The sequence below is a fragment of the Schistocerca piceifrons genome, chromosome 1, assembly GCF_021461385.2.
Source record: "Schistocerca piceifrons isolate TAMUIC-IGC-003096 chromosome 1, iqSchPice1.1, whole genome shotgun sequence".
Taxonomy (NCBI): Eukaryota; Metazoa; Arthropoda; class Insecta; order Orthoptera; family Acrididae; genus Schistocerca; species Schistocerca piceifrons.
Window position 1 is genome coordinate 530165535 of NC_060138.1, and position 27525 is coordinate 530193059.

Here is a 27525-nt window from a genome sequence, read left to right on the forward strand (position 1 = left end):
CGATGTCAGCTCCCAGTAAAACGTGTGTAGCTGGGAAGTAAGTGTGGAGGCATGTTTCGTAGTTGTAAAAGTATAAAACAAGAAGCTATTTAAGAAATGAGCAGCGATATTGACATTTAAACCGTCGGAGTTGCATCTATCCGTTTGGTTTGGAGCCGCCCGCGACTACACAACCTAGCTTTCAGTTTCCCGTTGACTGTGATTTTTCAACCATTTGAAACTTCGTCGAGTAATTGAAAGTTTCAGATTTCTGTTATCGGCATATCCGACGAGGAAAGTAAAAAGCACGTGACGCGCAGTCATCCGGACTACGCACTTGGTGTCAAGACTTGGCGCCTGGTCGATGACAGGCGCCAGTCGACCAGACTTCCGACCCGAGCCGGCTCGATCCGACGCGACCCGACTGCGCCGACGGTCGCACCTCGGCCTGCGCGCCCCTCAGTCGCGCTCCGGAAGCCACAGGTGCAGCACGTGTTGTGCAACTGGTGCCACCTCAGCGCAACCGCCGCCCGCCACGCCCGCCCGCAGGAACGCTGCTAAAGCGCACAGGCCACCGACCGACTTCAGACCGCTCGGCCACCGTAAGTTTCGGAAGACTGGGCTACTTTAGCTAGTGACTAATGCAAGCTTACGTTCTGTCTGTAATAGCTTATGGTTAAAATTTTGTCTATGCCGTTCCAGTCATTACACAGTACGTGGAAGAAACTATTTTTTATTATAAAATATGTTAGCCTTTATTTTCCTTCCATTCAGGAATGGAAGGTGTTAAGACTGCGTGCCTACGTACTTTGTTATTAACGTAATTTGGACACATTTATAGTATGCAAACCACTGTGAAGTGCATGATTGAGGGTATTTCACACCGTACAACTCATTAGGGCTTTTCCCAGTTGCATTCACGTATAGAGCGCGGGAAGAAAGACAGTTTAAATATTTCTGTGTGTGTATTATATTGCTTTAGCGATCCCTAAGGGAGCGATGTTTATAGGAATGCAATACATTCCTACATTCCTCATATAAAGTAGGTTCTAGAAATTCTTTAAGTAGGCCATCACGGCATAGCTTACGTCTATCTTCAAGCGTCTGTCAGTTGAGCTCTCTCAGCATCTTCGTGACACTTTACCGTGCGTGAAACAAACGCGTGATCATTCGTACTGCCATTCTCTGTATCCTTTCAGTATACTCGGTTAGTCCTATTTGGTACGGGTCTCACACACTTGAGCAATATACTGGGACAGCTCGCCAAAATGTCGTATGCATTCTCCTTCTTAGATTGATTGCATTTCCCTATTAATGAATGAACCGCAGCCTGACACCTGCTTTGACTACAACTGAGCGTATGAGAGCTTTCCATTTCGTATCCATACAAATTGTTAGCCCAAGTATTTGTATGAGTTGACATATATCAGTTGTAACTCGTTGATATTCTAGTCAAAGGATACTACTTTTTTCCGTTTCGTGAAGCGTTTAGAACGAGTTGCGAATCTTTGCTCCACTTTGAATATTTATCAAGTCTCATTGATTATTTGTGATGCTTCTTCCAGACAGGGCATCATTATAGATAACTGCATCATTTGACCGAAAGTGAGAGGTTACTGGTCATTAATACAGAACACGAACAATAAGGGTTCCAGCACACTTCCCTGCTGGACACAGTTCTACATCTGTCGATGAGTCTCCATCCAACATAACTTACTGCCTCCTACCTACCAAAAAATCCTCAATTTAGCCACAAATTTCACTTGATACCTCATACAACTGTACTTTTGTTCAAAAACTTGGATCTCATGTTGACTGATATTCTTTTCGGAAACCCAGGAATACTGAAATACTGAATCTGACTGCCTGGTCCATGACTTTGTGTGTCATGTGATAAAAATTCGAGGTAGGTTTCACATTATCTGTGCTTTCCGAATCCATGAAGGTTGGCATGGAGGAAGTCCTTCCCTACGTGATACCTCATTATGTTTGAGCTCAGGATATGTTCTAAGATTCTACTACGGATGGATGTCAAGGATATTGAACGGTAGTTTTGTGAGTCACTTGTGCTACCGTTCTTTTACACGGACGTGACTTGTGCTTTCTTCTAGCTATTGGGCTTGGTTTTTATATTCGAGGGATGTAAGTAATAGTTGAAAGAGGGGCTAACAAAGCAGCAATTTGAGTACAGAATCTCATAGGCATACCATCACGCTCTAGAGATTTGTTTAGTTTTCGGGAACTGCCGTAACAGCATGTAAAGAACGCTGCATGGCTTATTTGAAAAATATCAAGTAACAGGATCTCTTTACCGGGGGGAATATTTCGAACAAAACTCTATTTTGAAACTTCCTATCAGATTAAAACTGTGTACCGGACCGAGACTCGAACTGAGGACCTTTGCCTTTCGCGGGGAAGTGCTCTACCACCTGAGGTCCGCTAGCACGACTCACGCCCCGTCCTCACAGCTTTACGTCTGCCAGTACCTCGTCTCCTAGCTTCCAAACTTCACAGAAGCTCTCCTGAGGAACATGCAGAACTGGCAGACGAGGTACTGGTGGGAGTAAAGCTGTGAGGATGGGGCGTGGGTCGTGCTTGCAGACCTCAGGTGGTACAGCACTTTCCCGCGAAAGGCAAAGGTCCCGAGTTCGAGTCTCGGTCCGGCACACAGTTTTAATCAGCCAGGAAGTTTCCTATCAGGGCACACTTCGCTGCAGAGTGAAAACTTCATTCTGAAAACTGCATTTTGCTTGTAATTTTTCATAAGATAAAATTTCTGTCAAGTGGTTCGCTTACTCTAAGATGAATGGTAATTAACTTTGCAATTTTAATTTGTGCTGTATTTTTTATTTTTTTGCGAGTTCGTTGGCTGTCGCACCTAGTGATGGTGCCATGAGAAGACACTGACTCACAATCGAGCGGACATTGGTTCAAACCACGCCGAGGCATCCACATTTGGTTTTTTTTTGTTTCTTTTTTGTTTTCCTAAAATCGTCAAAGACAGAAGCCGTGATGATTCGTTTGAGAAAGTTACGACGGATTTCTTTCCGTTTCTAATGATCCCAGCGTCGACAGAAGGATAAACTAATTTTCGTTAATGTGGTAGTGAAAAAGTGCTAGACTCGCATTTGATAGCTGGGTTGAAATTTGCGGCTGGCTATTCGGGTATAGTTTCTGGCTGGTTTCGTTGAATGCCTTGAGGGGAGTTTGAGGCAGTTTGTCCTCGGCCACGGTCGATTTCTTCCAGTTGCAATCTTTCCCAATTTAGGTCGCGTTCCATCTCCAATGAAATATCTCCCGAGATGCTGAGCTCTCAATTTCATAAATTCCTTTCGTCCTTATAAGCCGCTTCCTGCAGACACTGGGAGCGCGCAACTTTATTACCCTTTGTTTGGTTGCGTACCTGTTATTGAAAAAAGAGAAGATAAATTGACGAAGCCATTATGAGAAGTAAACCATATGTTAGAATGTGTTTTCCGCGAAATATTTTGCTGGTGTCATTAGAAACACGTAGCGTAAGCCCACACGTGAATAAAGTGTATCTCCCATTCGTCGGTCGCACCAGCGCATCGTTGCGAATGGCGTCACAGGATGTTCTGTGTGCACTGCTCAGGAAGTAGTTCACGGTTCCCGACAACAGGCTGTTGCAACTTCGGTGGAGTACTGACTAGTCATCTAACTTCCCGTTTGGAATAAACGTACCAACCGCCCGCAACTGCACGTTTACCGAGAGAGATGGCATAATGGATAGCACACTGGACTCTTATTCGGGAGGACGACGATTTAAATTCGCGTCTGATCACCCCGATTTAGGAATTCCGTAATTTCCCTAAATCACTCCACGAAAATGCGGGAACGATTCCTTTGAAAAGATACGACCAATTTTCTTCCCTATCCTTGAAACAATGCAAGTTTGTGTGCAGTCTCTAATGACCTCGATGTTGCGGGACTGTAAATCCTAATCTTAGTTACGTTCTGTAAGAGGTACCTGTGATGTTCTATAGAGACGATGCGAAAAAACTTGCTCATCTTCTAGCATCAGTTTATCGTATGTTACTGGGGCAGCGAAGGGTATCTAGCGACTGAAAATAAGCGCAACTCCTTCCCGTCTTCAAGAAAGATTGTCGAGCAGGCGCGCATAATTATACGTCTACGTCGCTGACGTTTTTAGACCTACGGAACGCGTTTTATGCGCACGGGTTATGACGTTCTTGCAGAACGAAAATCTCCCCCAAAACTTGGCCAGGTACGAGCAGGACTCGCTTACTGAGGGTTTCTTACAAACCTGATTATGTATCTAGATATTCCATCCATTCCAGGAATCGAGAATCGTGACGATTTTTGCCTGTTATCGACACTGATGCTGACAAGATATCGGTCCTAGGGATCTCAAGACTTTCGAGAATGTTTTACCTCAATGTTGGACTACAAATAACAAAAGGAGTACTTTTTTGTGCGATATAATTACAAATTAACAACTTTCAGATGTTTTTCCTTTACTTGTACTGAGAAACCTTTCTTCTTGCCAAATTTTATGATTCTACGTCAAGGGGAAGTGCCCTATTCGTTTTAATGAGTGAGTTTGCGAGCGTCAAAATATATTATATAAATGACCTAATATTTTGACTGCATCAACTTCGACACTTTTTATGCTTCTAGAGCACTATACGCCTCAGTATGTGACATGAATTTAAACTTGATACGTCTACTCACTCCTGAGAAAAAGTGGAGTTAAAGATGGAGGAACAGAGAGTCGGATAACAAATGACAAATAATTTTTTCCTGTGATATAATTAAAAGTTAACGGTTTCGGATTTTCCTTTTTACTTGCGCTGTGTAACCTTTCTTCTTGACAAATTTCATGATTATAGACGAACGGGGAGTAACTGTAGGTTTTGATGAGTGAGTTTGCGAAAATCAAACTATGACATAAGTAGCAGTATCTCTTAACTGTATTAACCCAGAGGATACAGTTATTTCGCCAAGGTACACAGACCTTACTACGTGATACAAATTTCAACTTGATATGTCTAACTACTCCAGAGAAAAAGGCGTCTTAACAGAGGGACGGCAGGCAGTCAAATAACAAACGTCGGTTCTTTTTCGCGTGATTTAAATAAAAATTAACAATTTTCGGATATTTTCCTTTGGTTTTAGTGTGAAACTTTGCTTCTTCGTAAATTTCATGGTTCTAGGTCAACGGGAAGTACGCTATAGGCTTTGATGACTGAGTTTGTGTTATCTTTTGATTGCACTGACTTAGAAGATTCACTTCTTTACATTGCCAAGGAATCGTAGACATCAAGATGTGACGCAATTTTGAACTTAATACGTTACCTGTTCCTGAGGGAAAGGGTTCTGAGCAGTCGGACAGACAGGCAGGCGTACGGATGGACAACAAAGTGGTTCTTTAACGGTTACGTTTTCACCGATAGAAGTACGGATCCCTAAAAATCAACATCTTACGAAAATGATGTAGTTCTCTCCGTTCATGGGATCCAGAGAAACGCAGACGAAAGGACTTAGTTTCATGCCGTGTTTCTTGAGTTCGGGCAGCCATTTCACAGTTCCCACACATCTTTTAATGAAAAGAATACGAGTATACCGAGTGTCGGACCAGAGTTGCGACTGCAAACAGGACTTGTTGCAGATAGAACTCAACATGTCGTTCTTAACGGAACAAAACCGATGGATGTAACGGTAATTTCGGGAGTACCCCAAGGGATGGCTGTACGGCTCTACAAACTACCACTTATATTCAGAATGAGATTTCCACTTTGCAGCGGAGTGTGCACTGATGTGAAACTTCCTGGCAGATTAAAACTGTGTGCCGGACCGAGACTCGAACTCGGGACCTTTGCCTTTCGCGGGCAAGTGCTCTACCAACTGAGCTACCCAAGCACGACTCACGCCCCGTTTATATTAATAATGTAATAACCGAGTGGATAAAGTTGGAATCTCCGTGTGGCTATTCGCGAACGAATTTTGTATAAGAAGGTTGCAACGCATGCGGAGTAAGGAAATGCAGGAAGCGGTCCAGAGGATTGACGGACGATAGGTGGCAGTTGACTCTGAACGAAACTAAATGCGACGTTTTGCACATAAATAGGTGAAGGGATCCACTACGGTACGATTACACTGTTGGCTACAAATCAGTGGAAACAATAACTACCGCAAAACCTAACCTAAATTAAAACAAATTGTACGAATAGCAGATGCCAGCCTGCGGTTCATTGGGAGAATCTCAAAGAAGTGTAATTCATCCACGAAATAAGTGACTTAATCTGGGTGCCCTTACCAAGGTGGACTAATGGAGGAGTGGACAGATCGAACGAAGAGCGGTGCGTTTCGTCACGGCATCGTTTAGTCGGTGCGAGTGCGTTACGGAGATACTCAACCCACCCCAGCGGCAGACAATACGAGCGAGACGTTGTGCAACGTGAAGTTGACTGTTGAAATTTCTTCAAGAGCGTACGTCCCAACAAGAGTCGAGCACCATATTACTTCTTCCTATACACGGCTCGTAAAATGATCACGAAGAGCAAATCGGGAATTTAATGTCGTACGGAACTTTCGGCATTCGTCCCACGCGTCATTCGCGAATGGAACAGGAAAGTGGAGAAACCAATAGCGGTACCAGAAGTACACTCCACGACACACCATAAGCTAGCTTTCGGAGTAAATGTAAAAGTGTAAGAAACAAAGAGGAACGGTTAATTCGCAGTAACATTAGCTACATACAATGTCATGTTGAAACATTCAAATAGTCAGAAAATGAGGAATAGCCTAATCATGTCTGCGACTTTTAATATCATTTCGTGGTTCCCGTGGGCCTACATACACTGCAGGCTCGTTCCTGGAGAAAATTTTAACGTATCTGTTACTGACTAGTTATGCGGGTTTATACCGAAACTTACGCTCGACGGCGTAGTTTACAACAGTAAGGTTGCCAGATCTCCCGTATTTTATGGGCCCTCCCGCATTTTATCCACGTTTTTGTACTGTTTCCCGTTGTTTCGACGTGTCTCCCATATTTTATTGGTTTTCCCTGATTTTACCCATCTAACGTCTTTCACGTTTTCCCTCGTGCTTCATACAGTTTTATTTATTTGTGCTAAATTTTCCGTACGTATGACATATTGCGTAGCTATGATTCTAAGAAAGTTGTTGTAATAAACTAATTGTAAGGGCCATGTACAGAGACGAATTCTTGTTAATTTTCAGTATGTTCTGTAATAGGTGTTTCAAATGTTCAGATGTGTGTAAAATCTTATGGAACTTAACCCCGTGCTAAGGTCATCAGTCCCTAAGCTTACACACTACTTAACCTAAATTATGTTAGGGACAAACACACACACCCATGCCCGAGGGAGGACTCGAACCTCCACCGGGACCAGCCGCACAGTCCATGACTGCAGCGCCTGAGACCGCTCGGCTAATCCCGCGCGGCAAAAGATGTTTCAATGTGTAATAATTTCTGGGAACAGTCATTATTCGTGTACATTTTATGTACAGTTGCAGATAACTGCCTCCTAAAGGTAGAAAATGCCGATAATGCCACAGTCGGCCTATTCCAATACGTCCCGTATTTTTAGCTTGAAAACCTGGCATCCCTTGTTTATGCTGTAATGAAAGTTCTTTGTTCTTTGAGAAGCAAAAATAATATGTAACTTTGTCGCACTTTATTCAACGAATGAACCATAAGAAAGCGTTTAGATTGTAGCATTTAAAAGAATCAAAACGTTCTGGAGACAGAAAAGGAATCAATTCCAAAAATATTTTATACAGTTTCCGCTTCAGTTTCCAAATGTCAGAGGAATGACGAAATAGGTTTAATAGCTAGTGATCATATGGATAGTATTCTGTAGTGCACTTCATGCCAGAGACATAGAAAGAAAAAGAAAACCAGTCATATCTTTAGCCGTATTACAGATCCCGCTTTAAACTATGAAGCTCATGTCAGAAGCACCTGAAAAGGATCAGTTGCAATTTTTTCGATCTCTTCATCTGTCCTGCCGCTTTTGTGGCTTGGTGAATCCACGTACGGCTTTTGTGGCTTAGTGTATCCGCAGTGAGACGTTCAGTTTTGACGATGAATAGGTTAAGAGTTTCTAAGAAGTGGGAGAGCAAAAATATTTTCCTCGGTGAAGCGTCGTTGCGAAGTCCACATGCCAAGAATCATCCGCTACGTCGTGAGTTACGTTTTAGAGTATACGTGCTAACGTGCAAATCATGTTCAGCTATTCAGCCTTGAGCAATTCCATGTCAGTATCTAGCAAGGTAGAAGACACGTCTTCAGATACAAGAAATGTGGTTCTCCTAACATGTGGTCATACGCCACGACTCTTTGTTTCCAATGCCTGGTCCTCTTGTTTTTGGCGTGGTACATTACAACATAGTATGCAAAACATCTACAGGAAACTGAGGCTCTTGTCTTTGAACCACATAAGCGCTATCGTCTGTTTACGAAGACAGCACTGGCATAAACTGGTACTGTAGGAAGGGAACAGAAAGAACGTAGTTTTTAATTGCCTTAATTGTCGCATGAATCTCTTAATATACACTGATGTCCAAAATCAAAGCAGCAGACCACTATTTCCCCGTCCTATGCCTAATTCACAATATAATCATACAAGCTGTTCACAGATATCCGTACGATCTTGTTCTGGACGGAAGATGACATTCCCGTCAAGGGGAAACCATGCCAGCGATGACGTCAGGGTACCTATCAAATCTACATATACATTCACACACCGCAAGTCACCTGAAGGTGTGTGGCGGAGGGTACCTTGAGTACCTCTATTGGTTCTCCCTTCTATTCCAGTCTCGTATTGTTCGTTGAAAGAAAGATTGTCGGTATGCCTTTGTGTGGGGGTCTAATCTCTCTGATTTTATCCTCGTGGTCTCTTCGCGAGATATACGGAGGATGGAGAAATATACTGCTTGACTCCTCGGTGAAGGTATGTTCTCGAAACTTCAACAAAATCCCGTACCGAACTACTGAGCGTCTCTCCTGCAGAGTCTTGCATTGGAGTTTATCTATCATCTCCGTAACGCTTTCGCGATTACTAAATGACCCTGTAACGAAGCGCGCTGCTCTCCGTTGGATTTCCTCTATCTCTTTTATCAATCCTATCTGGCACGGATCCCACACCGGTGAGCAGTATTCAGCAGTGAGCGAACAAGTGTGCTGTCACCTACTTCCTTTGTTTTCGGACTGCGTTTCCTTAGGATTCTTCCTATGAATCTCAGTCTGGTATCTGCTTTACCGACGATTAATTTTATATGGTCATTCCATTTTAAATCACTCCTAATGCCTACTCACAGATAATTAATGGAATTAACTGCTTCCAGTTGCTGACCTGCTATATTGTAGCTAAATGATAATCTTTCTTTCAATGTATTCGCAGCACATTACACTTGTCTACATTGAGATTCAATTGCCATTCCCTGCACCATGCGTCAATTCGTTGCAGATCCTCCTTCATTTCAGTACAATTTTCCATTGTTACAACCTCTCGATATACTACAGCATCATCCGCAAAAAGTTTCAGTGAATTTCCGATGTTATCCACAAGGTTATTTATGTTTATTGTGGGGTAGAGTTGTCGGGTAGTCTCACATCCAGAATCGCTGTGTGCAGTACGGCACAGAAGAGACACCTACCGGGGTGGGGCCATAGGAAATATGGAAGCTGGACAGTCGCAAACTGATGTGGCTCCATGGTTTAATTTGAATCGTTCTGTTGTTTCTCGGATGTGGCGACAGTTTATAGAGAACAAAAGCATAACCCGAAGACCAGGGTAGGGCTGACCACTTGTGACCTCAGAAAGATAGAATTGTTGTTTGGCTGTAAAGGCATAGCGCTACCGACTTCGTACTGCTCGGCAACTGGCATCTGACCTTGCAGCATCCACTGGACGTGTTGTATAGAGACAATCGGTGTACAGAATGCTTCGGGAGAGTGATCTTTATTGTCAGAGACCTGCTGTATGTGTACCTTAAACGCGTCTTCACAGAATGAATCGTCTAGAGTGGAGTCGTCAACAAGCCACGTGGACGGTCGCCACAATGGGCCAATTTTCTTTTCACAAATGAATCCCGATTTGCTCTGGAGAGTGATTTTCTACGGATTTGAATCTAGAGAGAACTTATGACACGATTTCGGGTCCAAATATTATGGAAAGAGACCGATATCGAGGAAGATTCCTATCGGTGTGAACAAGGATTATGCTGACTACTCGACCACCTCTTCATGAAATTGTACTGGTGAATCGGCAGAGTTTAACTGCTGTCAGGTGTCTTGAAGAGACCTTAGGACCTCGTGCGGTTGCTACGAGTAGCTGTGGACCCAGATTTTATATTCATGGATGACAATGCTTGACCTCATAGAGCACGGGTGCTTGATGTTTTCTTGGAAACACAAGATATCGCACACATGGCGTGACCTGATCGCTCTCCAGATTTTAACCCCATAGAGCATGTCTGGGATGCACTAGGGAGAAGGGTTGCATCACGTCAACATCCACCCACCACTCTACAAGACTTGCGAGCAGCTCTGCAAGAAGAACGGGCGCTATTGCCTCAACATGAGATTGATGACATCATTCGCAGTATGGCCCGTCTATGCTACTAGAGGTGGTCACACCCCATGCTCAGTACATTAACCAGTTGTCGGAATGAGTGTGAAAAGCCGTTGGAAAAAACGAACAACATTTTTGTCTACTGTTACGCATGTTGCAGTTGTCTGTTCTTTATTTTTTACGTTGTTTATACTTTACTGTTACCTATTTATACTGTTTCGTGGTAAAATAAGCACAACCTTGCAAAATTTCCGTTTGTTGCTTTAATTTTGGACACCACTGTATGTGGCGGTAAGTATTGGGACCTGCATGGTTCCATCCAGTCACTGGACTGTCACATCCGACAAATGTCGAATCAACTTTAGGTGTAAAAAGAATACAAAGCTCGTTGTGCAAAAGGTAATTTCAGACCAGATTCAATGGAAGAGTCGCCACTTGCCAAACTCGACTGACCAAGGTGAATGTGTCTAAGTAGACTGTACTGCAATATACGCACACAATTCTTCGCAAAACCTCAAGTGAAAGGAATCGAAAAAGTATGTTCGATTTTCAACGCAAACCAAAATTTAAAGCCATCGCTACTTTTCCGTCCCTTACAAGCACGTCAGTACATAAAGCAGCTTTGGTCATACGTAAAGTGATCACAACCTGCAGATTTTATGGGAGAGCTAAATCTCAACGAAGCACATGGCACGCAGAATGCACTAAATGAAAGAGGGTTGTAACTCTGCAAACATGGTAATTCGTTCGGATTTTGCCAGCAGGATTACAATAGTGACATCAGTTTGCTGTCACAACACGTACCGGGAAGTTTCAATGTGATTCTGTGCTCTGTTTCCAGAGATCGTTTGCATAAAAAGCAAACCATTGGTCAAACAGAACAAATACGGATAAGAAATGTTTGTTTGCAGATTCTGTACTTTTTAGAAGCGATATTCCAAAAAAATTACATGGTGACTTTTTGACACTTACACAAACGCACGCGCGAGGGTGTGTGTGTGTGTGTGTTTAATGGTAAAATAAGAGAGACTGAGCGGTTCCTTGTGTGTCTACTCTAATAGCAAACCGTTGGTTAACGTCCTCAGAATGGGGATGTGACCACCTCTGGCAACAGTACAGGCCTGACAATGACAGACCATTCTGCAAATGATGTCATCTGTGGTGTCACCGCCAGATACCACACTTGCTAGGTGGTAGCCTTTAAATCGGCCTCGGTCCATTAGTATACGCCGGACCCGCGTGTCGTCACTGTCAGTGATAGCAGACCGCGCGCCACCACACGGCAGGTCTAGAGAGACGTCCTAGCAGTCTCCCCAGTTGTACAGCCGACTTTGCTAGGAAAGGTTCACTGACAAATACGCTCTCATTTGCCGAGACGATAGTTAGCATAGCCTTCAGCTACGTCATTTGCTACGACCTAGCAAGGCGCCATAGCTTTGATAATTAATATTGTGAAGCATGTATCATCAAGAGCGATGTTCTACAAATGTGGATTAAAGTTAAGTATTACAGCAACTGCGTCCATTTTCTAAGTTCTCATTTCCTTTTAACTGTTCCAGACCTCACGCCAATCTGCGTGAGCTTAACGCGTGCCTTTCGGCTTCCTCTCGTTGTGACTTGGCTGTCGTGCTAAGTCACAACATCATCAATGTCCTGTTCAGACAATAACGCCCATTCTCCTTGCAGAGCTGCTCGAAAGTCTTGTAGAGTGGTTGGTGGATGCGGACGTAGTGCAACCCGTCTCCCTAGTGCATCCCAGACATGCTCTATGGGATTAAAATCGGGAGAGGGGTCAGGTCACGCCATGAGTACAATATCTTCTGTTTACAAGAAAACATCAAGCACCCATGCTCTATGTGGTCGAGCATTGTCGTCCATGAATACGAGATCTGGTGCACAGCACCTATAAATTGTCACGCCGAAAAGAACGTCCAATGCAGCGTCTGATGACCATTTCTATTTACTAATGTAAAGCAATTGCAAAAGAAGTTGCCAGTGTACCGGCGTTAACACAGCTGTCAGTGAAGGGGAAGGTACGTACGTGTGACTGTTCGGTGTTCCGTAATATGTAGTCGCCGAAGATCGTTGTGACAGTGCTGAAGTTAATTTTCTCTGCGAAGGCTGTAGCTTGTAAAACTCTTACTCGATTCTAAGTCATGAGAGATTCTCTACGAAAACAAGCAGATATAGAACAACTGCTTGATTAATGAAAGCTATGAATATTCACTACTGGTGTGTGGAGCTCACTAAAATGTAGTCAGGTCTGAATTATTGCTATAAACATTTAGAGAACCTGCTCAGTAGAATCTAAGAACCATGTACGTAAAACGGAGAGGCCATAGTATGTAAAGAGTAGCACAGCGCATTCAGATGGAAGAAAGACTTAAAGTTAAACGTCCTTTTGAAAGGAGATAGTTCAGGGTTTTCCTTAAGCGTTTTGGGGTTGGTCGGAACACTTCCCGAAGACGGGTCCCAGAGTAGAATTAGTGCCTCTTTACGCTAGGTTTTCTTAAGAATCGCGAATGGAAGGGATTAATACTGGTGGAAGGTGCCAGCTGAGTACACCACGGATTTCTTGCAGAACCTGAATGTACTAACAAATCTGCTTCAGTTCCACAGCAAAAGTGGTATACATTACAGAATATGGGCACCACCCTTTCGTACCAGTTTATTTCTTATGTGCTGGGTATTCACTGCCTGGTTGCTGAACACACATTATCAAAGAACTATGAAAACTCAAAGTGAGTCGGTCTGGAGATTTGTAGCAATTCTACAAATGCAACGTTGGAGAGGAAAAAATGCCACGCTATCAGACAAGTGATTAGGTACGAGGGAGTAGCTTAAAATAGCACCGTTAGTCACAGGCATGAGTCAGAGCAAGTGAGTCGGATACGCAGGCTTAACAACGGCAGAAGGAGGAGCTAAAGGGGTTGCACGTCACAAAGAGGATTAGTCATCAAATTAACACACACGTTTACGGGGAATATTCGTTGTCATCGCAATGCTTCGATTCAGTCCATCTCCCGAGTCCTATTTGTAAAATTGAATTCTGTCTGCCCGATAACATCTTATAGTGCAGCTGTGTTTAAATAAACTCTTAGGCCAGAAAATAGCGGTGAGAACGATCTGCTGTGGCAGCTGTTGAAGTGTCTCTGAATTTTAATGCTTGTAATCTGTATCTATATCTCATGGGATTTGTGGTTAGTAGCGTGGACTCGTTCAAAAGGAACTCCAGCGTTCTCTCAGTGAACGAGAAAGGAAATCCAATAGCGTTTTGATAACAATTCCTTAAGCACTATATGGGCAGGCATTCTGCTCTACCGACATCAGTGGTTAACGTTACATTTAGGATTTAGTCAAAGCTTCCTTGAGACTCGCTTCTTGTATTCCGTTCAAAAATGGTTCAAATGGCTCTGCGCACTATGGGACTCAACTGCTGTGGTCATAAGTCCCCTAGAACTTAGAACTACTTAAACCTAACTAACCTAAGGACATCACACACATCCATGCCCGAGGCAGGATTCGAACCTGCGACCCTAGCGGTCGTGCGGTTCCAGACTGTAGCGCCTTTAACTGCTCGGCCACTCCGGCCGGCTTGTATTCCGTAAAAGAGTCAACCGTGTGTTACATCCAACTACAAAATACGGTTTTCACTTGAGGTTTTATTAACCGTTTCAAGTAAACACCTTCATTAATAAAACCAGGAGCGTTCGTTTCCCATTCTTGTCGCTGTGCTACATGTTTAGTTTCTAATAAGTTACCATTCAAATCTTTTACTGTGTCTGATAAGTGAAACTCTCAGAAAGGGAGGAGAAGACGAAATGGAGCACCACGGCTTGATAGGGTTAGGTTACTGCAGTGATTACAAAATCGAGTCACATTCACAAATAACTTGGCGGTATGAGTCCACTCATAAGAATGACGTTGCACTCCCTCTGCTGCGTGCACGCTTAAAGCCGTTGCGTCCTCCTCTGAGGCGAGCCTGCCCACAACCGTTGTAACTGCCCCTTGATATTCTGGATAGAGTCCTTGGAACGGAGTTGACGTCCGACCCAGCCCCACACATGTCCTACAGGGGACAAGTCTGGAGTTCTTGCTGGCCACGAGAGTACTTCGCCATCACGCAGTCATGTTATAGCGACACGTCCCATGTGCGGACGAGAATAATCGTATTGAAAACTGGTACCAGAGTACTTCAGCACGAGAGGTAACGCTTGAGGACGTACCTTTGTGCTGTGACAGTTCCTTCAGTCGCTACCAGCGGAGGCCTGAAGTCGCACACCGCTCCCCAGTAAAACTGGTAGTTTTGGTACACTTCATAAATGACGTAGTGAACGGCAGTATTAACGGTAGAATTAGTAGTATTGGTTGGGAAAGAATGATAAATGAATGTGTAAGAGAGAAACTGGAATCTACTCTTTGCTTTTCCTTTGGTTTTATTATTTTTCACATGACTGGAACCGTACATCATTCAGTGTTAGTTCAGTGTGTTTTATATCCTTACAGAATATACTGAATTTTATAAGTAATAAACATTAGTCGATCGCACAACTTCTGCGCTTTTATGCAGCCAAAGCAATTACTTTTGATACAAGTACTGTTACGTGCACAACTATAACACGTAAAGCGGGGCTTATCATTGAAGATAATGCTACTCCAGTCAATGAGATTCCAGGCCGAAGACGTGTCTAGAGACCCTCCGGACAATAATGGGATACCAACGCGGTCGTCGCCCACTATATGGCCCGACAGCCAGGTGTGATGGTGTGGTGCGATTTCTTTCCTTAGAGGGATCCCTTTGGCTGCCATCCGCGACGCACTTACAGCACAGCGGTACGTCGAAGATATACTACGCCCCGTTTTATTGCCCTCCATGGGCAGGCCATCCTGGGCTTACATTTCAGCGAGATAATACTCGTCAGCAGACGGCGAGAGTTTCTACTGCTTGTCCTTGTGTTTGTCAAACCCTGCGTTGGCCAGCAGAGTCGTCGGATCTCTCTAGAATTGAGAACGTTTGAAACATTATGGGCAGGGCCCTCCAACCATCCCGCAGTTTTGACGATCTAACGCGCCAATTGGACAGAATTTGGCACGGTATCCCTCAGGACATTCAACAACACTGTTAATCAATGCTAGCTCGTATAATTGCTTCCATAAGGGCCAGAGGTGGACCAACGTGTTATTGACTTGCTCAGTTTGTGAAGTTCTTTCTCTTTAACTATTGATCCTATTTTTATGAAATTATCATATGTGTGTCTGTACATGAACATCACATCTACACATCGCCCCATTCGGATAATTCCTTCGAGATACGTCGGTTTTTTTTTCCTGGAGTGTATATTAATACCTTGAGGTACGTCATACGCTAACTTCGTTTTTTTGCGATTATTCTCCTTTAATAACGACGTACTGATTGCTGCAAACTCGGAGGTCTTAGACTGTTGCCCTTTTATAATACGGACATAGATACGGTTTTAAACGTTAGCTAGACATTTGAATGTAGCTCTACATGACTTTTAGCACGTATATACATTTATCACGCTAAATCTGTGTATCTGTTTGTGGTATTGGGATGGTAATGTTCGGTCATTGACCACACTTATTTGCCGAACTGAAGCACTTTTGCCGGCCGAAGTGGCCAAGCTGTTCTAGGCGCTATAGACCGGAACCGCGCGAACGCTACGGTCGCAGGTTCGAATCCTGCCTCGGGCATGGATGTTTGTGTGATGTCCTTAGGTTAGTTAGGTTTAAGTAGTTCTAAGTTCTAGGGGACTGATGACCTCAGAAGTTAAGTTCCATAGTGCTTAGAGCCATTTGAACCATTTGAAGCACTTTTGTAAACACAATTCCACGTTTTCTCATTGAAAAGGCCTGGAATACCAGAGAAGGAAGTATTGCAGTAGACCTCTGAGGTCGGTTTCCGCTTCGTATGTGAATGCGGTCGCTAAAGTTACGTAAAGTGGCCAGGCGTTTTACCGGCTTTTCCTGCTGCCGTGCACGTCTGATGGCCGCGTGTTTCCTTTGTATCGGCTCGGCGCAATGTTACTTCTGTTAGCAGCTGCTTACCTAACCTAGTCACGGCCTGACCTGAATTGTTTTCCCAAAGTCTCAAGTATCGAGTGCCCGTCAGCCTGCTTGTTTCTCCATACTCCTGTCTGTAAGACTTTTGGCTCTTTGCTCTGCAACGCAAACGAATTTTGGTAATCACCTCTGGGAGCCTATGACTGAGAAAGCCGGTAAGTGACTGTGCTAGCCCTATTTGGCTTTGAAATCTTAGGTAACTTGCGTGTTGCATCATCATTTGCCACAGCTGCTTCTCATTTGATCTCACGCGGTTGTTATTCGTCTTTCGGATCTCATAATCGCACAAAACTCTAAGGAAGTCTACTGGCCTCGAGCACAGAAATTGAGTTGTTGGCTAGCGTCCCTAACCAGTTTTCTGTATGTATGTCACTGAAAATGTGGTTCTTCGATACGGTATGTTCAAATACATCACAATATTTCAGTTCACTGAAATAAGTAACAATTAGTGACAATGCATAAAGAACAAAAGAGCGGATGCTGTAAATTATAGACCAATACTGGCAGTAAACATATTTCATAAGTGAGTGTTAACAGACGGGAAATAATTAATGAAATGTATATTGGACCATCAGCTGTTTTATTGAAACACTTCAGCATGAACCGGTTTGTGCGTTAGATCATCGTCAAGGTATAGAAGGTTAAAAACAATTTCAGTAAATACAGCTCTTTGACAGTGGATACATAAATGTGTTCTATGTGATGAATTTCAGTATAGTAAGTTCTTCACAGGACATTTATGGTGCACTCAGTAGTGATATCAGATTATATCAGTTAACAGGACAGTATATACACTAATGAGAAGGCTAGAAAAGTAAGTACTATCATGGTAAAACACTGAACTGTATTTGGGGACCTCTCCCCTAGTGTTCTAAATGTTTCAGTACAAAAATCATATTGAAGGCCTAAAATATGCGATCTGAAGGCGTTTCGGTGATCCAGTTTTCTACGGCAATTAAGTTTCGCCGCTCCGGGCATGAAACTTTCACAAGCAGCAGTCCGTCACAATCAAGGAAAAATTCATAATTAAAAAGAAAGTTCAGACATGCATTGAATTGAAAACAAATTTCACGTAATCATTCATAAGCTTAATGTATGTAAAAAAAATAAAAAAAACTTTGAACGGCAGAACACAAATATTCTTCTCTATATATAAAAGGCAATGTCCCGAACGACTAACTCACTCACTGCCGCATCATCTGACAGCGCAAACCACTACGGATAGAAACTTGAAATTTGCCGAGGATGTTGATTTTATACTGTAGGCGCCGTTTAAGAAAGGATTTTTCAATACTCCATCCCAAAGGGGATGAAACAAAAGATGAAAGATTTTTTGACATATTTGTTGCTATAAAGGCAATTTTAAGCTCGACCTACGAAGATTTTTATCTGGTTTCTCTGTCAGAAATAAAGAAATAAGTTTTTCAGCATTTTTGGAAACTTAACTCATGTAGGGTGAAAGTTTGTTTTGAAAATAAATCATTATTGAAGAGCTCCTTGGGTATTTTTAAAGCTACATCTATGAAATTTGGCATTTGACTTCTGAGTTGCAAATAAAAAAATACGTGTTTCATTGTTTTTGGAAATTCAGCGACTAGGAGGGTAAAATAGTGTGTGAAACTTATTCGACAGTAAACCATTATTAAAGAATTTCCAAAGCATTTTTAAAGCTACATCTTTGGAAATTGGTATTTGAGGTCTTGGTTAGAAATGAAAAAAAAAAAAAAAAACGTTTCAGTGTTTTTGGAAATTTAGCCCCCAACGGGAGAGAGATTGGGAATGAGAAGTTTTATAAAATTATTTCATTATGAAAGCATTTCCAACGCTATATCTATGAAAATGTACATTAGGCTTCTCTGCTGGAAATAAAAAAAAAATACATGTTTCATTGTTTTTGGAAATTCAACCCCAAGGGGGTGAAATAGGGGACGGATATTTGTAAGAAAATATTTCGTTTTCGAAAAAAAATTGAAGCTAAATTATAAGAAATTGTATTTCACTTTTCAATTAGATCTAAAGAAATGCGTGTTAGGGCATGAAAATTTCTAAATATCACCGTAAGAGCGCAAAAGGCATGACACAAAAACTTTGGACTCCAGCTACCAGAAATACTTTTTGGTCAGAATTACACCCGGAGAAGACCATTCTTCTACGGCCTTAATTAGCGTAAAAAGTGTAGAAGATGTTGCTATGTGTGGACAATATAAAAATTCGAGTAAAGAAAAACAGAAATATCTGTGCAGACCATACATTTTACCCGAGTGAAGCAGCGGGCTCTCAGCTAGTTTGCGTATATTCTGCAAAAATATTTAGTCACCGAGCCTCGTAATATTCGATCGTTATTTGGACTTCAAGTGAAATCATGTAACATTATTAGTAATAATTCTGTCACTGGGCAAATGAAATAATACGTCAGTCAGGAATGTATACGGGACAAAAGCTTAAAGACTTGTGTGCGCTTAAGTTTGAATCAGCTCTTGTGGCACAACAGCGTCTGCAGGCACCGCGCTGTCCGCCTCCTTGGCGCTCGCCTACCCCGCTGACGCATCCTCCGTCTAGGCACGACAGTCCCTGGAGTCTACATCTGCGTAACGTCTGGAACCTTCACAACATGTAACAAATTCTCCAAAAACAGAGAATTTTCTCCCGCATGTCGTTCTCATCGCACCACTCAACAAACGTTTCCAATACAGCATTCCACTTTTACGTTTAGGTGAGGGTAAGAATTCGAATGTAATCGGACCTTTATGCGCCTAAGTTCATTTACCGTTGTAACCAGGTCTGTGTAAAGAGAAATATTGTGCAATATTGTCAGACAAGTCGATGTGACTGAAAATTTCTCACCTGTCATGTGGCAACGACACGAAAAGAAGCAAAACGAGCGTTTTATTTCTTCTATTGCATTTTCAATGAATCAGTCTTTGATTTATACGCGATCCACTACCACAGATGCCCAGTGTCGGAAACTACCTAGTTAACCTTTGATGTTGACTCGTACAGATAAAATAACAGATAATATACAGTCAGACAACTGCACGTAGAAAGGATGTTATAATTTACAAAAAAGGAAACAAATTGTGCTAACTTTTAACGTACTGTAATGTCAACACCTTATTTTTCTCTTTTTTTTCGAAACAGATGACTGAGCTGTTCCTCTGATGTTCTGGCTAAGACATTTCTGGTATACGTACTTCAAACATCGACTGTGTGAAGTAGTTAACTTTCCTCCTGTACAATGAAAAACCGATTTCACGAGATGCTGTGTGTCTACTTTTGGGAGAATTTATTTTTTATGGTACATGTTACCTTTGTTTATAATGTCCAGTAGGTCGAGACAACAAATTTCGAGTTCAGTTTTGAACAGCCGGCCGGAGTGGCCGAGCGGTTCTAGGCGCTACAGTCTGGAACCGTGCGACCGCTGCGGTTGCAGGTTATAATCCTGCCTCGGGCATTGATGTGTGTGATGCCCTTAGGTTAGTTAGGTTTAAGTAGTTCTAAGATCTAGGGGACTGATGACCTCAGAAGTTGAGTCCCATAGTGCTCAGAGCCATTTTTTTGAACATATTTGTCCCTTATTTCCATTCGTTACTGTTTTGGCATAGTTCAGCATCGCAATACCGCTAACAAGGAGTACAGTCATTATGACGTAATAAAATCAAGTGTGTTTTAAGCTTTGGAGTTTTGGGTGAGGACATTCCTGTTAACATCTTCCAGCTTAAATTGAAAATAACAAACCACAGTGGAAAAATAGAAGTTTGCATCAGGTACTTAAATATAACAATGGAATGCACAGTGTAAAAGGACATATTTGTAGATTTTGCTAATTCACAATCAACCTATGATCTCTCAAACTAACTTATACTTTGGACTGCGTTAAATAACATGTACCATAATTTAAATTACATATAATTTTTTGTCCACGACCCGTCATGGTAGCCGAGAGAGCTAATACGCTGCTTCCTGGACTCGGGTAGGCGCGCTGGCCACAGATCGAATTTACGACGAGGGCCGGTATGCCGGCCAGCCTGGATATGGTTTTAGGCGGTTTTCCACATCCCACTAGGTGAATACTGGGCTGGTCCCCACGTTCCGCATCAGTTACAGGACTCGCAGACATTTGAAAAACGTGCGCACTATTCCATGGCTTACACTAGATGCAGACAGCTAGGGTACACTAATTCCGTCTGGGTGGGGAGGGGGGGGGGTTCGGGGTGGCGGCAGGAAGGGCATCTGGCCATTCTCTGCAACTAACATTGCCAAATCAACAGTAACACGGCCAACTCCGCGTTGAAGCGGGACAAAGGCCCCAAGAAAGAAAGAAAGAAAATAATTTTCAAAAATGGTTCAAATGGCTCTGAGCACTATGGGACTCAACTTCTGAGGTCATTAGTCCCCTAGAACTTAGAACTAGTTAAACCTAACTAACCTAAGGACATCACAAACATCCATGCCCGAGGCAGGATTCGAACCTGCGACCGTAGCGGTCTTGCGGTTCCAGACTGCAGCGCCTTTAACCGCACGGCCACTTCGGCCGGCAAAATAATTTTTTCAGCACCAAACTCTTTGATTATTTTGTATCATGTCGATATGCTTCCGCAATAGTTTTGGAGTATTTCATGAGATTAACAAATCTGTAGTACATTCCGATGTTGCTGCCTCCATGTCGTAGGGTCACTGTAGGTCGCGCAGTCCGTGACATGGCGCCTCAAACTGCGCGGCCACTCCGCGTGGCTCGTAAGAGTTGACGAATTACCACTGTAGAAATTCTCTTCTGCCTCGGGCATGGATGTGTGTGATGTCCTTAGGTTAGTTAGGTTTAAGTAGTTCTAAGTTCTAGGGGACTGATGACCTCAGATGTTAAGTCCCATAGTGCTCAGAGCCATTTGAACCATTTTTCTGAGGTCATCAGTCCCCTGGAACTTAGAACTAATTAAACCTAACTAACCTAAGGACATCACACACATCCATGCCCGAGGCCGGATTCGAACCTGCGACCGTAGCGGTCGCGTGGCTCCAGATTGAAGCGCCTAGAACCTCTCGGTCACAGCGGCCGGCATTCTCAAAGAGTAAGGGCAGCTACTGGAAGTGATCTACGTACAGTATGTACTTACCAGAGCGGCCCTTGTTTATTTGAAGTTCGAACACTTCATGCGTTGTGCGGCCCCTTTTTTATGGCTTATTTGGCCCCTGTTCCTGATTATACGTACTTTCTGCACCATTTTATGGGAAGATGTTGACCTGCACCCTGTTTGCATCATAGTCAGTTGCGAAGAAATCACATAGCTGAGTGCTATGCGACAGAAGATGACGCATGTACACTACACGATACCTACTCTACAAGCGAAATGACGCTTCGAGGCTCATTGGCATCTGTGTGCCCGTGCGTGTGACGTCAAACGCTCTTATTGGAGTGATTAAGTTCCAAGGTGTGAAGTGTCCGCTAACGAGTAAATTTAATCTGAGACGCTGATGACCTCTCTTGCTGAGCGCAGTAAGGTGTAAACAAGCAAATATAGGTGAAGTCTCTGTAAGTGTAATACTAAACTAGGCAGATTAGATTAGATTAGATTTACTTTCATTCCAATTGATCCGTAGTGAGGAGGTCCTCCAGGATGTGGAACATGTCAGAAAAACAACAATACATGACAAATATTTAAACTAAAACAAATAAGCTAATGTACCATTCCACAGGTCCCAAGTGGAATGATCGTCATTTTTTAATGAACACTAAGAGTCATTTTACAAATACTATTGCACTGAATTTAAAATAAAAAAGTTTTATATTTATTTATAAGGTAAGAAACATGTAATACAACTACTGTAATACTTATTTACAATGAACACATTACTGCACTGAAATGGTGCAGAAGTTAGATTATACTTACACACACACACACACACACACAAATTTTCAGTGAACACATTACTGCACTGAAATTGTGCAGAAGTTATGTTGTACTTATATACAAATCAGTTGGTTTTCCTCAGAAATTCATCAATGGAGTAGAAGGAGTTGGCCACCAATAAATCCTTTAGGCTTCTCTTAAACTGAATTTCATTGGTTGTTAAGCTTTTTATGGCTGCTGGCAAGTTATTGAAAATGTGTGTTCCTGAATAATGCACACCTTTTTGTACAAGACTAAGTGACTTTAAATCCTTGTGAAGATTATTCTTATTTCTAGTATTGATTCCATGAATTGAGCTGTTGGTTTGAAAAAGTGATATATTTTTAATGACAAATTTCATTAAGGAATAAATATATTGGGAAGCTGTAGTTAGTATCCCTAGTTCCCTAAACAGGCTTCTGCAGGATGTTCTTGAGTTCACACCACATATAATTCTTACTGCACGTTTTTGTGCCCGGAAAACTTTAGCTTGGCTTGATGAATTACCCCAGAAAATAATCCCATATGACATTATGGAATGAAAGTAAGCATAGTATGCCAGCTTTTTCATTTTTATATCCCCTATGTCTGACAAAATTCGCATTGCAAACAGAGATTTGTTAAGACGCTTCAGCAGTTCTGTGGTGTGCTCCTCCCAGTTGAATTTATTATCAAGCTGTAATCCCAAGAATTTAACACCGTCCACTTCTTCTATCTTCTTGTCATCATATGTTAGACATATACTCTTGGGACACCCCTTACAAGTTCTGAACTGCATGTAGTGTGTTTTTTCAAAGTTTAGTGACAAAGAATTGGCTAGGAACCAGTGATTAATGTCTACAAATATTTTATTGGCTGATCTTTCTAAGACTACACTTGATTTGCTATTTATTGCAATGTTTGTATCATCAGCAAACAAAACAAACTTGGCATCTGGTAATGTTACTGATGAAAGGTCATTGATATACACAAGAAAAAGTAAGGGCCCCAAAATGGAACCTTGTGGGACCCCACATGTAATTAGTTCCCAGTTGGACGATGCCTGATAGCTTGATACATGTCTCTTTCCTAATAACACCCTTTGTTTCCTGCCAGAGATATAAGATTTGAACCATTTTGCAGCATTTCCTGTTACACTATAATATTCTAGTTTACTTAAAAGGATATTGTGATTTACACAGTCAAATGCCTTTGACAGATCACAAAATATACCAGTTGCCTGCAATTTTTTGTCTAATGAATTAAGTACATTTTCACTGTAAGTGTAGATAGCCTTCTCAATATCAGAACCTTTTAGAAATCCAAACTGTGACTTTGACAGTATGTTATTTGAGATAAGATGGTTATAAAGACGACTGTACATTACTTTTTCGAAAATTTTTGAGAATGCTGGCAACAGTGAAATTGGACGGAAATTTGATGCTATTTCTTTATCTCCCTTCTTAAACAGTGGCTTAACTTCAGCATATTTCAGCCATTCGGGAAATATTCCACTGATAAACGACTGGTTACACAGATAGCTTAATATGTTACTTAGCTCAGAATCACATTCTTTTATTAACTTTGTTGATATTTCATCATACCCACTAGATGTTTTTGATTTTAAAGATTTTATGATGGACATTATTTCGGTTGGGGTAGTGAGGGTCAAATTCATATTATGGAAGTTACTTGAAATGTCTGGTCTAAGGTAATCCATAGCAGCATCTACCGAACCTGACAACCCCATCTTTTCAGTAACAGTTATAAAATGTTTGTTAAAAAGTTCTGCAACACTATACACATCTGTCACCAATGCATCATTTACTCTTAATGCTATTTGTTCCTCTTCATGTCTGGTTCTACCGGTCTCCTCCTTCACTATATCCCATATTGTCTTTATTTTGTTATCTGATATGACTATCTTTTCCTTGTAATATATTTGCTTTGACATCCGTATTACAGTCTTTAATATTGTGCAGTATTTCTTATAATGTGCTATAGCATCAACATTGGAAATGTTTCGGATTGACAGATACAGTTTTCTTTTTGTTTTACAAGATACCCCTATTCCTCGAGTAATCCATGGCTTCTTTGTAGACTTTGCTCTAACCTTGGTAAGTTTTGGGGGAAAGCAGTGTTCAAATAAGGTAAGCACTTTATTAGCAAAAATGTTATATTTTTCATTCATGCCATGAGCACTGTAAACATCAGTCCAGTGAATGTCTCTGAGGAGTGTCCTAAAATAATCAATTTTTGGCTTACTGATTACCCTCTTGAGCTCAGATTTAACAGATTTTATATCCTGTTCAGTATTAACATTTAACAGAAGGAACTGCATGTCATGGTCTGAGAGGCCATTGACTATTGGTTTTGTAATATAATTTTGTTCATTTGACTTTTCTATAAAGATATTATCAATGGCTGTTTGTGAGCAAGTGGTTATCCTAGTGGGGAACTTTACTGTGGGAATTAAGTTGAATGATAGTGTTACTAACTCAAATAGGTTCTTATTGGGAGAGTCTTTAAGGAAATCTACATTGAAATCACCAGCAACCACTATTTCTTTGTTTTTGGTTGTTAAATGGGCCAGTACAGCTTCAAGGTGGTTTACAAACAGATTAAAGTTACCTGCAGGTGCTCGATATACACTTAATATTATGAAAGATTTTTTGTGAAAATCTAATTCTGTTGCACATGCTTCCATATGCTGTTCTAGGCAAAATTTATGAATGTCTATGTTCTTAAATTTATGACAGTTCCTGATGAATGTGGCAACTCCTCCTTTCTCCATTTCTGATCTACAATAGTGAGATGCTAACCTAAACCCTGTAACACTTAAAAGTTCTATACCAGTGGTCACATGATGTTCAGAGAGGCAGATTATGTCAGCTGGGTTTGAAGACTCTAATTCATCTATGCAGATAGTTAATTCATTAATTTTATTTCTCAGTCCTCGAATATTTTGATGCAATAAAGATAGCTGACATTTCACATTGACTGACTTAAAATTGGATGGAGTTAAAATATCTGCTGACAGTTGAAAATTCTTAACCAATGGCTGTTTATGTTGATGTAATAAGCTGGAATTATGTTTTTTGATTTCTTTCTCAAACTGAAGGTTTGTCTCAGTTCTAACCTCTCTTAAAATTTGTTTTCTTTCTGTCCTCCCTACCCTAAAAAAGGGTCTTTTCTGAATCCTATAACCACTGGTATTTTACCACTCATGACAGTGCCTCCCCCCTTTAACTTTCCTGCTATTTCCCCAGCCAATTTACCCTTCCCCTTCCTGTTGAGGTGAAGGCCATGCCTAGTATAATCCCACCTACTGACAGAATCAACATGAACCACACCAATGTGTGACCCCGCACCCGACATGAGCAGCCGTTCCAGCTCCAAATTAACTCTCTTGACAGAAGAGTTCAAATGAGGTCGGTCATGGCGCCCAAGAACAGATACAAACTCAACACTGGTATGCCTCGATGCTGATGCAATCTTCGCCAGGTCACACTCTATGCTGTACCCAGGATCTCTGTCAATACTGTTTCCTGCCCCACCCACTATAACCACGGTGTCTTCCTTAGTGAAATCTTTGCAAAGTGATCCTAAATCCTCTGTCACCTGCTCCAGACCAGCACTAGGTTTAAAAAAATTGGTGACCTGGTATTCTGATCCTAGTTCATCCTGCAAGAGTTGGCCAACACCTCTTCCATGGGAACTACCTAACAACAACACTTTCTTTCTCTTTACTGATTTCCCTACATTCTTACTTTTCAATTTGCTGCTGAAAGTTTGTTGTGCCCTGTCTACACCTGTAACTGCTTGAGGCTCACCAGCTTCTAACTGAAGCAACAGGTCAAATCTATTTTCCACATTCACCATAAAGCTGTCAGACAAAGTTCTAGGCCTGTTCCTCCTGTTGCCTGTTGCCACTTCCCACCTCTCTTTACCCTTCTCCCTCCTTAACCTGTCAAGATCTCCCCTGGCCTTGTCTAACTCAGCCTGAAGGGCAGCAATTTTCCCCTCCTGTTCCAGTATCTTCCTATCTCTACTACAAATCCTACAAAACCACTGATGAGTCTCATTTACTTCCCCTATTCCCACGCCACTACAGTCACCCACATGGAAAAAACTACAGCACCCATCACACCAAAGCCCCGACCTAACAATTCTACGGCAAGTCAAGCACTTTTCACTCATGATAAACGTAATAATTTATTAAGAATAAGTCAGTTAAATTACAGATAAACACGAAAATATGGTTACACAAATTTGGCCTATACGCAACTGTGTGTAAACAAAAACAAAAGTGCAAAGTTTCTGAAACAACAAGTTAAACTTTACGCTACTTTCCGGAAATGCTAGTTAAATAATGAAGAGGTACGCTAAGTTAAATTGCTGGAGAGAGCAAGGAACAACTAAACGAAATTCTATAGATTTGCTGCAGCAGAACGTAAACAGAAAATACGACTGTACGGTCTCTTCGCGTTTTCTGCTATATTACGTAATGAGAAATGAAACCTTTAATGGTACACTTAAACGGCACACTAATACACTTATTTACCACGTAATCAGTACTAATCTATGTGTTTTATAATCTAAAATAACTTATCTTTACGAGAACACCAAACCTCGCGCTAGTCGCTTGGCTGCAGGGCTGCCAACCAATGCGTGTTGTTATTCGGAGGAAGATAACCGCCCGCATTAGTTTAAACCTTTGGACTACACCTGTTTCTGTTGGGTCTAGTATGGACCTGACACTCTGAATCTCTGAGTCCATATGCCTTGCCAGTGTTTAATGCCATCTGTTCCCAGCGGTATGTACCGTCCTGCAGCGCCTTTTCTATACACGATTGTTATAGTGAGATAAGAGAGACAGCGCTGTAAAAATGTAGTAACGGACTTTCCATATTAATAACGACTGTGTCCTTGAAACCTATATCCGAACTTGGTGCTTCATTGGATTGGGGCTTTCGTCCCCAATAGACACGTATTGAGGTCGAACCCAAATAATCGGG

The 27525-nt window shown here is 41.9% G+C and overlaps 1 protein-coding gene across 1 annotated transcript in view; it reads left to right on the top strand.

The window, feature by feature from the left end:
• The first annotated feature begins 433 nt into the window (after nucleotides 1–433).
• The window catches only part of LOC124784628 (lazarillo protein), a 62635-nt gene continuing 35543 nt past the window's right edge, over nucleotides 434–27525 (top strand). Inside the window, exon 1 of the mRNA XM_047254116.1 lies at nucleotides 434–581. The gene's annotated coding sequence lies outside the window, so the exon portion shown is untranslated. The remainder of the gene's footprint in view (nucleotides 582–27525) is intronic.